Source organism: Erpetoichthys calabaricus, chromosome 11 (assembly GCF_900747795.2).
Source record: "Erpetoichthys calabaricus chromosome 11, fErpCal1.3, whole genome shotgun sequence".
NCBI lineage: Eukaryota > Metazoa > Chordata > Cladistia > Polypteriformes > Polypteridae > Erpetoichthys > Erpetoichthys calabaricus.
Genome location: NC_041404.2, coordinates 125789371 through 125803552, shown reverse-complemented (window position 1 = coordinate 125803552; position 14182 = coordinate 125789371).

Genomic DNA, 14182 nt, shown 5'->3' with positions numbered 1-14182 from the left:
AGAAATGGAGAACTGACTTTTTCTGTGTAAAAATAACTGAAGACTCCCAGGAATTATCAAAAATGCCTAACAGGCAAAAGAAACCATGAAAGCTCTTCCTTGTATTCAAGAGTTGCCTAATAGGCAATACAAAGTAAACAGTTCCCAAAAAGCACTAATCCAATGAGTAAACCAAATATACATAATATATAAACACCATAAACCAGTAATCAGGAAAGAAAGCAGTATTTACATAAGAAGGCAGCATACTTAAAAAAAAATCCACTGTCTCTCTCTCCAGCTATCAGCCTTTTATAGCTAGTAAGGGGGGTCAAGTAGCAGTGACATCAGGGGGCTCCACTCACAAAGACCATAAGAACATTTAAAGAAAAAGCATATACATGAATTCCAATGCAACAAAAGCAACAACTGAACACAAAATACATAAAAGCAGATTCTGACGCATAACAGAGGTCTACTAAAAAACAAGTAACGTTTATTGGTATCTTGACAAAGGCACCCAGAGTCTGCAAAGGTCAGGTCAGGTCAGATTGGGGGGCATGCATTGATATAGCATGTTGCCGCACCCACTACACAACAAAACAGCTCAGGATCCTGGTTGGCAACCCCCCAGGCAGACATGCGGTCCAGTCCCACCCTCCGGAAATGACCCTCTATCTGCCACAGCCAGGTGTTACGTGGGCGTCCCCTAGACCTGGTCCAGCCACTCGGGTGCTCAACAATGAGGTTCTTGCAAGTTAGATCACCTTAGAGGAATCCCACCACATGGCCGTAGTGCCATAACTGACGCTCCCTCACAATGCAGGTAATGTGCCTCATTTGTGACTCCGTGAGCAACCTCTCATTCTACACAAAGACAAACCAACGGTACCCAAGAATTCTCAGAAGAGACACAGTACTAAAGGAGTCCAGTCTTCGTCTCAGGTCATTGGATAGCGTCAATGTCTCGCAACCATATAGCAAGACATTAAGCACCAGGACTCTAAAAATATCTTGTTTCAGAGTCTGCAAAGTGGTAAAAATATTAAACCTGCTGATATGATTTTATCCATCCATTCTTTTTCTAAACTAACTTATCCAGAGCAGCATCACAGAGAAGGAGCAATCCTTGGATATGGCACCAGCCTGGGGCCAATTTAGCACTGCCAATCCACTTAATTTGCATGTTTTGGACTATGGGAGGAGACCAGAAGACCTGGAGGAAACCCACGTGGGGAGAACATGCAAAATCCACACAGGGATTAAGTAGGAGACTTCTGAAAATAGATAACTGAAGGATCATGTTCTGTTTATTTTTAATAGATAGATAGATAGATAGATAGATAGATAGATAGATAGATAGATAGATAGATAGATAGATAGATAGATAGATAGATAGATAGATAGATAGATAGATAGATAGATCTAGTGCCAGGGTAAATTTGGCTGTTTACAGAAGCTCGATAAATAATTATTATTACATTATGACAAATGACAAATTCCCCCTAAATATGCACCATCATGACTTAGAAAAAAAATTAAAAAGACATAAAACTTCTGACTTGACTAAGGATAAAAAGAGCAGTCGAGACCCTGTGAGGAATTATGCAGACATATTGCTGTTGGTATAAAGGAGCCCCAGCAGCACCCCTTGAGACATTTCTGCTGAATAATTTGTTGGCTGGACTTCTTCAGTGCTAGTGTGTCAGAAAGAGGATGTGCAGCATCGATCATAATGGTCATCAGTTTTGTTTTCATTCTCTTCTCCACTATAATCACCAGTGCATCCCATAACTGGACCTGCCTTTTATAATTAGCTTGTTGATTTGTTGGCCATCTCTTGACATTACTGGCCCAGCACACCACAGCATAGAGAAAAATCACACTGTCAATGAAAAAGTTGTAGAACAAATAGAAGCCACTGTATCCCAAGTTTTTAATGATCTCACAGTGGGCATCCTAACAGCATAAATGGCAAGGCAGACATGTTTGAATTCAGCTGAAGGACTCTAATGACGCTGGCTGCACAAATACAAGGAGGAGGCACATGGGAGATGGCCCTGCTTGTAAGCAAACGTACCTGATGAAATGATGGTGATGAAGGTTTGAAGGTTTTCATTACCTGGGGGTCATAGGAAAAAAGTTACAGTGTATCCTTCAGCATATCATTAAAAATGGAAATTTTGGAACTGAATTTTAATGATGTACAGAAATGTGCAGTAAGGTGCAGAGCCTTGTAGGGTCCTGGGCAGCCAAATTAGTAGACCAATGGCGACTGAAGATTGTGCCAAACAAAAACATAGAATGGCATCTCCATCCATTCCAACTCTGTCTTGCTTACCTTGTAATAGAGCATCCCAAAGGTCATCAAGGTAAACGAGTAGATGTCCTGTGTAAGTGAGTAGATGTCCTGTGTTATATGGATCCCCTGATGGGAATAAGCAGGAAGACGGCCAAATCCAAATCACAAACCCTCCTATTCCAGCCTTCTATTTTCCAGCCTCAAGTTGTTCATAACAGAGTCATGGTAAGCTGAAGCCCATACTAGCTATACTGGGTGAAAAGGGAGAACCAGTTCTGGACAAGGTGCCAGTCCCAGCTATCTGACTTTTAACATCAGAGACAACAGGAATCTACCGATGGTCACCTAAAACAGGCTAGAAATGGGGATTAGAAATTACAGAGAAAAGGTGATCATCAGCAAAAATATGAACAGACGACACAGCAGGATCTTCAGTGCTATTCCCATACTGTATGCAAAGAGTTACATCATGTCTCTGCAAACCTGTTTGACTTGTTCAAATGACACACACTGGATTAACTCTACAATAACTGCTGACTGAGATGCATGGGGCACACATTCTGTGGGATGCAAAACCTCAGCCACTGTCAGCACTCATCTGGCATGCAGTCAGGTACTTCATTTATGATAAAGCATGTTTCTTCCTTTTAAATCCATAACATGAGGCAAGTGAGGACATGAAAAATGATATGCTGATGATTCCAAATAAATATGCAAATAATTGGTTTTATTTGTGACTCCTGTTCTGTAGAAGAACCTCCTTAGGGACTGTTTGTGAGGCTAGGCCAATTTCACTATTTAAATGGAGGCTGAAAAACCACCTGTTCTTTTAGTAGCTGTCACTATCACTACCTTCTAGCTCCTAGTTTTTAATTTTTATTGGTTTTCAGTTGAAACTTTGTTTCTTCTGTAAAATGCATAGTGACAGTACATGCTGTTAAAAGAAAAAAATATTATCAGTTTCAATTCGCATACAGTTTCACGAAACTGACACTAAAATTTGTTTTGCATGCAATTTCACAATTTGCTAATGGCAAAACATATTAAAGAATTTTGGAGGGTGGGTTTAAAGTTTGTTTTGGGTGGAAAACAAGAAATATTGCTCTCTAAAGTCTCGCTCATACTATCGCACCTCAGTAAAATCAATTCTATTTATGTTGTGATTCACTCACCCAAATAGATGTGAGGAAGTCAAAAATAGCCAGGGACGCAGGCCTACATCCCACCAGCCTGTGCAGAGGAGGTGCACCAAAAAGAAGCCTAGCTTTCACTTGAGTGGCTGGCGTGGGTCTACATCACACTAAAATACCCTAGCACTTAAAGTTCACATGCTTTATAATGTCTCAAAACACTCACACAATGCCCCACCAGGGAGAGGAAAATCATCAACTGATGGCCAGTACAGAGCAAGGTGACAAAAGCACTTTATAAAAAGGAAGTTTATTCACAAAAATTGGAAAAAAGAAAGAAAAGCCTAAAAAAGCAAAAACAGGCACAAAGAGTCACCTTAAAGGTAATTCTAACCAAAAAAAGTTCCAGTGTGAGATCCAAAAATTATAAACCAGAAACAGAACAGTATAATATCAAAAAAGCCAGTAAATCCAGAGAATAAAGAACAGCAACAAGCAGACACTCACCAGCCGCCAAGTACATACAGTGTACTACAGAGGGACTGCAATTCCCATGAGCCTTTATAAGACTGGGAGCAGCCCCTCAATGGAGATTGTCAGGTGGCACCACGTCTTGGAGAACCACCCAAAAACACATAGACTGGGCAGAACAAGCATCCACACACAGAAACCAAACAATTACCAAAACTGACAGAAAATACTTAGTTATATAAAGAACTAACAAAAATAACAATATAAACATAAACAAAAATAATTAAAGAATACAAAATGAAACGCCTTGGTTTAAACATAGCAATTAATGTCTCTCGTTCACATCACAGTGGAGGAGTGCTAACATGCTGCATGTTACCCATACAGAGACACACTATACTGCACCATTGTGAACATTACTGGGTACGCCACTGTAGAGATTTTTAGTTAAACATTTAATGACAGGCAGAAGCAGGCTTAATTAAGGCTTGAAAGTACTTCCAGGGGAGGAACTAAACACTTTTCATCTTATTGAACGGCACAAATTTCACTGGAAGTGAAACGCAATTTTTACACACATTTTTTGTGAAGTAAAACATTGTGTTTCGCTGCAAATTCAGTTGCTACTCATCCAGCAGCACGGTTTCTGCGTATGGGTGCACTAAACCAAAGGGGACATCAGGGTGATAAGTGAGGAGGCCAGGTAAACCACATTCATCTGTTTCTTCAACAGTTGAGAAGTCACCAAACCAGAGGAAAACATTGACCATAGCCAGACTCCTTCCACCTCTCAGGCACTCCCACCAAACCACCACTATTAAAGGCTCCTGTTGCAAGTTGTGAGTTACTTCTGAAGAAAAATAAGGTGAAGCCTCCAACGGAGACAAGACAGCAGGCCAGAATCTTAAGTGGGCATCCTAGCAGAGGACCACTTTAATCCAGCCAACTCCATAGCATTCTCAGGAGGCTAGGCTTAACAGGCCCTAAACAGGAAGAGCTAGAAAAATAAAACAAATGCTTCCACAAGAGCTTTGGCTTGTATAGGGCAAACAAAAAGTCTTAATAAGTAAAAGATTTATTTAAACAGATATGAATTAAAAAAAAAAAACTTAAAGAGCAAAAAAAAAGAGGCACAAGGAGTTGCAAAGGCAACCCACAGTAACCAAGTCCCAATACATTAATCATAAGTCAAAATCTTTAAACAGAGGCAAAAAATTCAGATGTGAGCGTCAGTAGGCTTTGCGCCCTAGGAACTAAATTACCCAAGCTATTTTATAACATTTTAGCAATTATTTACTGCTCTGATGCTGATTTTTCTGATGATAAAATATGTCACTACGATAGCAAGTGACAAGAACAATTCTTAATTAATTGCAGAGTTATGGTATTTGAGGTTTCCTCTAGAATGCTTCTTTCTCTTGCAAGATTTGGTTCAAAAACTAATCAGCATTTCGTCATCTCATAACAGGCTTAGGTTTCGGGTGTGGTATTTTTCCATCCAGCCATTTTAGCTCTAGACCAGTGATTCTTAACCTTTTTTGAGTCATGGACCCCTTTAAGAATATGATGAAAATTATGGACCCCCTTCCCCAAAAATAAACACAGCTTTGTATGCAATGAATATAATGTACTTTATTTATTGAAATTTGATTGTCTTATGCATATATGACATACACAAAGTATTATTAAACTTTAGAGTACTAAACAATCTAAAAAAACACTCCTTTTTTATGCAAAAAGTAATAGCCACTCATTATAATTATGAAATACAATCCCCTTGTGCAAATTAAAACAGATCTACTCCTACTATGTTTTCTACTACCATTACTACTACTACTACTAAATATATTCTAAATCAACAGTACTGGGCTGTATAGTGAATATAAATGTTAATTTTTATCTGTCCCTCACAGACACCCTAAAACCCATCCATGGACCTCAGGTTAAGAACCCCTGCTCTAGACCATCCTCAAGAAACTATCACACACAGACGCACACACACCCATCATCGAGTTATCAATGTTTTCAGTATCAGAAGACCCTAAAACATCGAGACCTGTCAAAACTGGAGATCGAAATATTCGACGAATCTAAAGCTTTTGCTCATCCCTCACAGATGATAGGTTAAGGTGGGGGAGGGCGCAAAGCAAAAATATCTAATTGCCAGAAGAATCCAAAGAATAACCATAAACGTAAAGAGAAGAACTCACCAACACCAGGTGCATACAATGTACCGTGAGGGACTACAGTTTCCTTGAGTCTTTACCCCTCAAAATGTGACAGACAGGTGGCCCTGCCTCAAACACAGAAACTAAAGGAAAATCAAAACTGACAAAAATACATAATTATACAAATAAAAAACATGAATAGTAAGATTAACATAAATGATAATATTTAAAGGATAAAATGTGAACAAAAAAGAGAATTTAAACATGAATTCTCAGGAAGGAACCCTGGCTAAACAACTCCTTTCCCATTAGTCAACTGATTAATTGAAGGAGGACTTGTGCACTTATAGTACAACATGCAGTAGACACCACTGAGGGAAACGTACCACCTTCCAGTTTGGCTGGGCTGCTAGTGTATCTCCATCCACCTGTCACAACCTTTAAATAGCCACGGCCTACTTACTTATCTGAACTTATTATTACATACAAACATGAATTTGAATTATAACCTCAAAATGTCAGTCCACTAAATGCTGTAAGGATTAATAACACAGGGCCCCAATACTATGGAGAAATCTTCCCTCTTGTTTAAGAGAAGCCCCCTCAGTCTCAGCTTTTAAATCCAGACTGAAGATGCACAACTCTAGTCTAACATACTCGGACTAGAACGTCTGATTAGTTGTGCATATTGCTCCTCTGTTAGTCATTTATATTAAAATATAAGAAATCCAATAATTATGAGACGTTACTAACCATCCTTTGTTCTTTTTCTCTTCTTGGCACCCTGTTGTGGTTGCACTGCTCTGCTTCCAACTGTTTTCCTGCCCAATATAAGGTCACCATAGATATTGGGAGCCTTGGGTTCCCAGGATTATGGCAAGCCAAATTAACATTTAGAGATATCTTGAAATGAATTTCGGATATCTTAAAATGTAATTTACTTTTTAAGATATCTGAAACTCGCGTTGAGATATCTTAAAATACTTTCCTTTACATTTTAAGATATCTGCAATACATTTCGGGATATCTCAAATGCATTTCAAGATATCTCAAATACAGTTTCAGATATCTCAAAATAATTGTGTCTGTATTTCAAGATATCTCAAATGAATTTTCAGATATCTTAAATTGACCTTTCATGCATTTTAAGATATCTTAAATGCATTTCAAGATATCTCAAAATCATTTCCTGTAAAATTGCCTATTATTTCAATGGGACTTCTTGTTTATTATAAGATATCTTAAAATGTATTTGAGATATCTTGAAATGAGCAGAAAGTGATGTTGAGATATCTGAAAATGTATTTGAGATATCTGAAAATGGACAGGAAGCTGTTTTGAGATATCTGGAAATGTATTTGAGATATCTTAAATTGTATTGTAGATATCTGAAAGTGCTATTGAGATATCTTGAAATAATTGAGTGTCCTTTTAAAGATATCTTAAAATGCATTTTAGATATCTTGAAATACAATTTTAGATATCTTGAAATACATTGTTAGATATCTGAAATAGAGCAGAGACCCATTTTAAGATATCATGAAATTAATTTTAGATATCTAAAAATGTATTTCAGATATCTGAAACAACAATGAATTTCAAGATATCTTAAATGCTTTTTAAGATATCTAAATTATATTTCGAGATATCTTAAAATAACTTCCTTCTCATTTTAAGATATCCCAAATTCATTTTGAGATATCTGAAATGCATTTTCAGATATCTTAAAATGACTTCCTGCACATTTCTAGATATCTCAAATACATTTCAAGATATCTTAAAATGACTTCCTGCACATTTCAAGATATCTCAAATACATTTCAAGATATCTTAAAATGACTTCCTGCACATTTCAAGATATCTCAAATACATTTCAAGATATCTTAAAATAACTTCCTGCACATTTCAAGATATCTCAAATACATTTCATGATATCTCAAAATCACTTCCTGTGCATTTCGAGATATCTTAAATGCATTTCAAGATATCTTAAAATAGGCAGGAAGTTCCATTGAAAGTATAAGAAATTTTACAGGAAGTGATTTTAAGATATCTGAAAATGTATTTGAGATATCTTGAAATACACAGGAAGTTATTTTAAGATATCTGAAAATGTAATTGAGATATCTTGAAATACGCAGGAAGTTACTTTAAGATATCTGAAAATGTATTTGAGATATCTTGAAATGTGCACAAAGCTATTTTAAGATATCTGAAAATGTATTTCAGATATCTCAAAATGCCTGCAGATGTATTTTAAGATATCTTCAAATGTATTTGAGATATCTCAAAATGCACATGAACATATTTCAAGATATCTCAAATTGCATTTAAGATATCTTGAAATGCATTTCAGATATCTGAAAATGTACAGCATATCACTTCAAGATATCTTGAAATCTGTTTGAGATATCATACAATTCTTTTTAGATATCTTAAAATAGATGTATTTTTAGATATCTATAATTCAATTTGAGATATCTAAAATGCATTTCCAGATATCATAAAATTCATTTTGAGATATCTCTAAATGTTAATTTGGCTTGCCATACAGGATAAAAAGAGTCTGTCTTCATATTGGGTGGTCCAGCACAGAATTATACTATAGATTGTCTAGGAAGGGGTGGCCGGGCAGTTGGCCAGGGTCCCCAGGACTGTGTCTTTCGTTTTCTGTTATAACTGACCACAGATGTTGCTGAAATTAGTTTTTGTTTTCCTCTCCTGCTGGTCAGTTGGTCAAATCTCAGTGATTATAAGAATGGATTTACATTGCTAGAGTCCTTTCATGACATACACTTTCAAACTGCTTTATCATACTGTGGGTTTAGACCAATCTGTATCATTATTTGTGTGCATTATGCAGTTAGTAAATTGTACAAGTTAAAATTGTATGTTACCCTGAACTTGTTACTGTGCCCTGAGCCTGCACTCAGTGAAGGGGGCTATACAAAAATAAACTGAATTGAACTGAACTCTACACCTTGGGATTAATAAAGTATCTATCAATCTATCTGTATGAGATCATGCAAAAAAAAAAAAAAAAACACATCATGGAGAAGCAGGAATAAAAAATGAATAAACGCATGGATGATTATAATTAACCAAGGTGTAACTAAAACCCATGAAAAGAATGAATTTGAAAAGGTGCATAACTGAATTCTGTCAGATTTCTTCAACTTACTTCTCTTTCTCTGTGTTGATTTCTTAGTACAACACTTCTGTGCCCTTTCCTGGAAATCAGTTATTATCTCAAATGCATATCAAAGCCCATTAGAAATTGGCACATGTTTATCTCGTAATTGTACACAAAGCAACGTTTTGTTTCAGTTTCAGGATTTTAATATTTCATTACAATATGATACTAAATCCCCAATCTACTGGTAATCATGTTGTTACCACTTCTAACAGATAAAGATACCAGATATACAATAAGGGAAGTAACATTGTAAGGCGGCAATACTTTCATCAGCCCATGTTTTGACAGCTCACCATTAAAAAAGTCTAATTTCAGTTCTTCAGAATCCTTCACTAAGTCGATTCATCCTGTTAGTCGGAATGGCTGTAGGTGTGAGTGTGCATTGTATGTTAACCTGGGCTGCTTCTATTCCACAATGACTCCCCAAAACCCTGCAATCAAAAAATAGGTTTAGAAAAGTGATGGCTAGAATATGTCGTAAATAGAGGATGTTAAAAAAGGAAGGTCAAGAGAAAGCACAACCAACAAACACCCATCCCTCTGTTTATGATCTTAGGGTCCTAGAGCATTGCAGCTTGACCAGGCAGCATCAATTGCAGTGCAAGAACCACCCCAGGAAGGGAGACTAATAAAAAAGGTCAAAGCCATATTTGTTTACCTTGATGAAGTTTTCATAAAACCTGCAATAAACAAACTCCTGGAACAGCTGTTATTGACTTTAATATGTGATAATCTTGGCCAAATATATGAAACAGCAATGTCAAGGGTTCATTACATCAGTAAATGTTTGTGACTGCTTTCTCTTGTTCAGGCTTTTTGATCACCAGGTGCAAAGCAGAAAGCAGAGCCATCGTCGAGTTTGGAGTTGAAGCCAAGTAATGATGGGATGCCATCGTCTACTAACTTAGCATATGTGTCTCTGGCATGGGCACCTATCGAAATGCAGGTGACTGTGGGTTGAACTCAGCCATGTCCAAGTATGTTAGTAACACTGGATGATGGAGATTTTGCATCCTGAACACTTTTGGGTGTATCTTGTTGATTTTGGCCTTCTGATCAGAAAAATCACCTTTGAATTTTACAATCATGTACCGTTTTTTTTTTTTTTGCAATTGCTTATTTTTAAAATTTTCTCTGAACTCAATTATATTACATTGCAATTGAAACACAAAAAATGATAAAGGGTTGGCACAACCTGAGGCAAATCCAGTATAACTGCAGAAAAATAATAAACACAAAATAAAACACAGAAGCCGGTTAAGAAGTGGGTAAGGCTGAAGTGACAGACTCAGGGGACTGGAACCTGGAAGTGATGTCACTCGTCCTCATATCTGCAGGAGAAAGGAGAGTAGAAGCATAAGGCAACAGCGCCAACCCCTGACTCGGGTGGAAATACCATTAGCTGAGCCCTGAAAGCGACTACCAAGCACACATGTGTGACAACATATAAAGTACAGTACAACAACTACAGCTGGAACATCTGTGGTGATCTAAAAGTCGTGGCATTGCTGCTGGGAGTGCAGCTGAGATATATGAAGTACTGCAGTTTCACTTGTGAAATGGACAGTTATGCTAAAGAGTCTTATTATACTAAAAAGGACTGGCTGCTCCGTAAGCATTTACTTCCAGGCATAGACGTCGTTAGGATTTGCGGACCCTCTGATAACCCTAAATAATAATGTTTACCCTTATTTAACTGTCAATTATTATTTTCAAAGAGTGTGTCCCCTTGGGGTTTAAGCCCCTGAAGCCCCCGATAAGTGGTTTATGTGCAGAAAAGTGTGACACATAAACGTCTTATTGACCCAGCACAGATATTTTTATCCCCTCGTCATATAAACCTTAGACTGATGAAAAACCTTGTGAAAGTGATGACCAATGAAGGTGAAGGATTTTGATATCTGAGACAAATGTTTCCATGAATAACTGAAGCCAAAATTAAGGAAGACATTTTTGTTGGTCCACAAATCAGACATTTCATCCATGACAAGCAGTTCACAGAATTTTTTTTACAGAGCACCAAACTAAGTCCAGCTTGTTGGCAATGTGTTTCAAGCAAACAAAAGCATGAAATGCAACATATCACTGAAGATTCATTTTCTGCATTCACAATTCTTACCTGCTAATGTTGGTGCAGTCAGTGGTGAACTTGGTGAAAGGCTTCACCAGGACATAACAACGATGGAAAAGTTTCATCAGGGCAAGTGGCCAGCTGTTGTTGAACAAGCTTCAGAAACTGCGTGAAGACGAAAACCAGCAGCAAAACAGTTTTAGCTCAGCTGAACTAAAGCAGTGTTTAGGCATCATTAAGTGATTAAACATGACACAATCTCTGAAAACCACAAACGTTTTCAGGAAACAAAACTTTTTGAAAAAATGTGTCCAGTGAATTCAGATCAGTATTCCTGTTATATCCATGACCATCAGTAGTGGGCCACACATTACACATAGTCTTAAAAAGGGGAAGAAGTGAGCATTCCAGAAACACCACTAATGCCATCCATCTTCTAAACCCACTTAATCTTATTCAGAGTCACAGGGGCCATGGCATTGGGTGCAAGCCAGGAACCAACTCTGGATAGGGTAGCAGTGAACTGAAAGTAACAGTCATGTACATGAATGTCTTTGATAGGTGAGTGTAAAATCAGAGTACCTAAAAAAGCTGCAGAGAAAACGTGCAAACCACAAATAAGCAGTGCCTGGAATTTGGACCCAGTCTTCAACAGAAGAGAGACAGCAACTGTTAACTACTATACCACTAGCACGTAAAAAATGTGATAACAAAGCCGCTGTCACAAGTGTAGAGAGCTGAGAGACTGCGATGGAGGGTGAATGTTGTTGATGAAGCAGAGCAGCCAACCCCAGGGTATCACAGCACATGGTCTGATGGATCATATGATATGCCATCACAGCACCACAGTCACTGGTCTCCAACATCTTTTTTACACCTTTTTTACTTATTACATAAGAGATATACTAGTTTTCATGTTTCAAGTTTGGTCCTGGAGGGTTGCAGTGGTCGCAGGATTTTGTTCCAACCCAGTTTGTTAATCAGAAGGTAATTTTTGCTGCTGAAGCAATTAATTATTCAAGCAACACTTTTTAAACTCTTAATCGTGCCTATTAGACTTAAGATACTGCATTGACCTTTTTCTTAGGCAGCTGAGATGCAAATATCAAAAGAACCAGATCATTCTGTAACTTATTCCCATCTACACCCATGTATGATCATCAACAACATCAATATGGCCCAAAATCACACAAGGAATACCACAATGGACTTGAATAGGCCCTGTTTTTGACTGCTCCCTCTGTCTTCACTCCCAGAGAAGGCAAGAATAAAGTTCCCAAAACAAGATCCTTATTGGAAAAAATGGAAGAAATCTTGGGAAAGGCAATTCAGAGAGAGAATGCTTTCCAGGTAGGTTGGGTATGCAATAGGCATCAAAAAATGGGCTAAACACAACACACAATGCAGAATACAAATAATCCTCTTCACAGAGCTAGATGGCCAATCTATCATTGCCACCTCAGGATTACAATACAACAGTAATTGTACAAGCTACAAAGTGAAATGCAAGAGTAGATGATACCACATATGAGGATTCGGATTTGTTCAGAGTCCTGGAGACCTCGGCCAACAAGCTGCCGCCCCCTACTGGCCATTCCACAGCTGAGTCAGTCCTGGGAGGGCCAATCTGATGGAAGGACCCTTATACCTGATGATTCCAGTGCTCCTTTATCAGAGATGACTTTTCCATAGGCAGGCAAACAGCCTGGCAGTAAAATAGTTGGCTTTAATAAGGAAATGAAATAGAAAATGTAGACAGAGTATTGCAGGTTGAGGATCTGAAATGCCTGGGACCAGAATTATATCGGATTTTGGAACATTTCAGATTGTGGGAGATTTGCATGTTTTGCATATTTGCATCTTCCTAAAACACCAGCCTTCAATTCCTCCACTCCATGTACATTAAACTGCTGGGGTTTAAGGAAGAGAGCAAAAGAAGCAGAATAAGAGACTTGACACTGTGAGAATATAAAAAGCAAAAATAGCTGAAAACCATTCAGGATCTCATTAGCAGAAGGTAAATGAAGCTTAAGGATTACTTTGTACGTTGTGAAGAGTGTGGCGGCAGAAGAGACAGACACACAGTAGACCACTGCAGCAAGTACTTCTCTTGGCCATGATATCTTTCTGTCATTTTGACTATTGCATCACTAGTTTGCATTTCAACAGCAAACAGAGCTTAGATAAGTATTGTGATCTATGTAATATATGTTTTGTTAAAATGCTGTGGCTATATTCTGTACCTACATGCCTGTGTTTTCATTTAGACAATACAATACAATACAATTTATTTTTCTATTTCCCCAAATCACACAAGAAATGCCACAATGGGCTTTAACAGGCCCTGTCTCTTGACAGCCCCCCAACCTTGACTCTCTAAGAAGACAAGGAAAAAACTCCCAAAAAAAACCCTTGTAGGGAAAAAATGGAAGAAACCTTGGGAAAGGCAGTTCAGAAAGAGACCCCTTTCCAGGTAGGTTGGGCATGTGGTGGTGCTCTTGCTGAAGCCCATTCTTACCAGTGGGGCACCCTAATACCACATACGGTGCCTATAGGGAGTATTCACCTCCTTGGAAGTTTTCACATTTTATTATTATACAAGGAGTCATAGTAAAGTTAATTTGGCTATTTTTGCACTGATCAATAGTAAAAAATCATTTTAATTTCAAAGTAAAAGAATGTGCAATGTGGTCTAAATTAATTACAAATCAAAACCACAAAATAATCGATTCACCCATTCTCATCAGTACTTAGCAGCTGCACCTTTGGCAGCCATGTCCGCCTTGAGTCTGTGTACACAGGTCGCTATGGGCTTTGCACATCCAGACACTGCCCTTTCCCCCGCATTTCTTTTTTGCCATACTG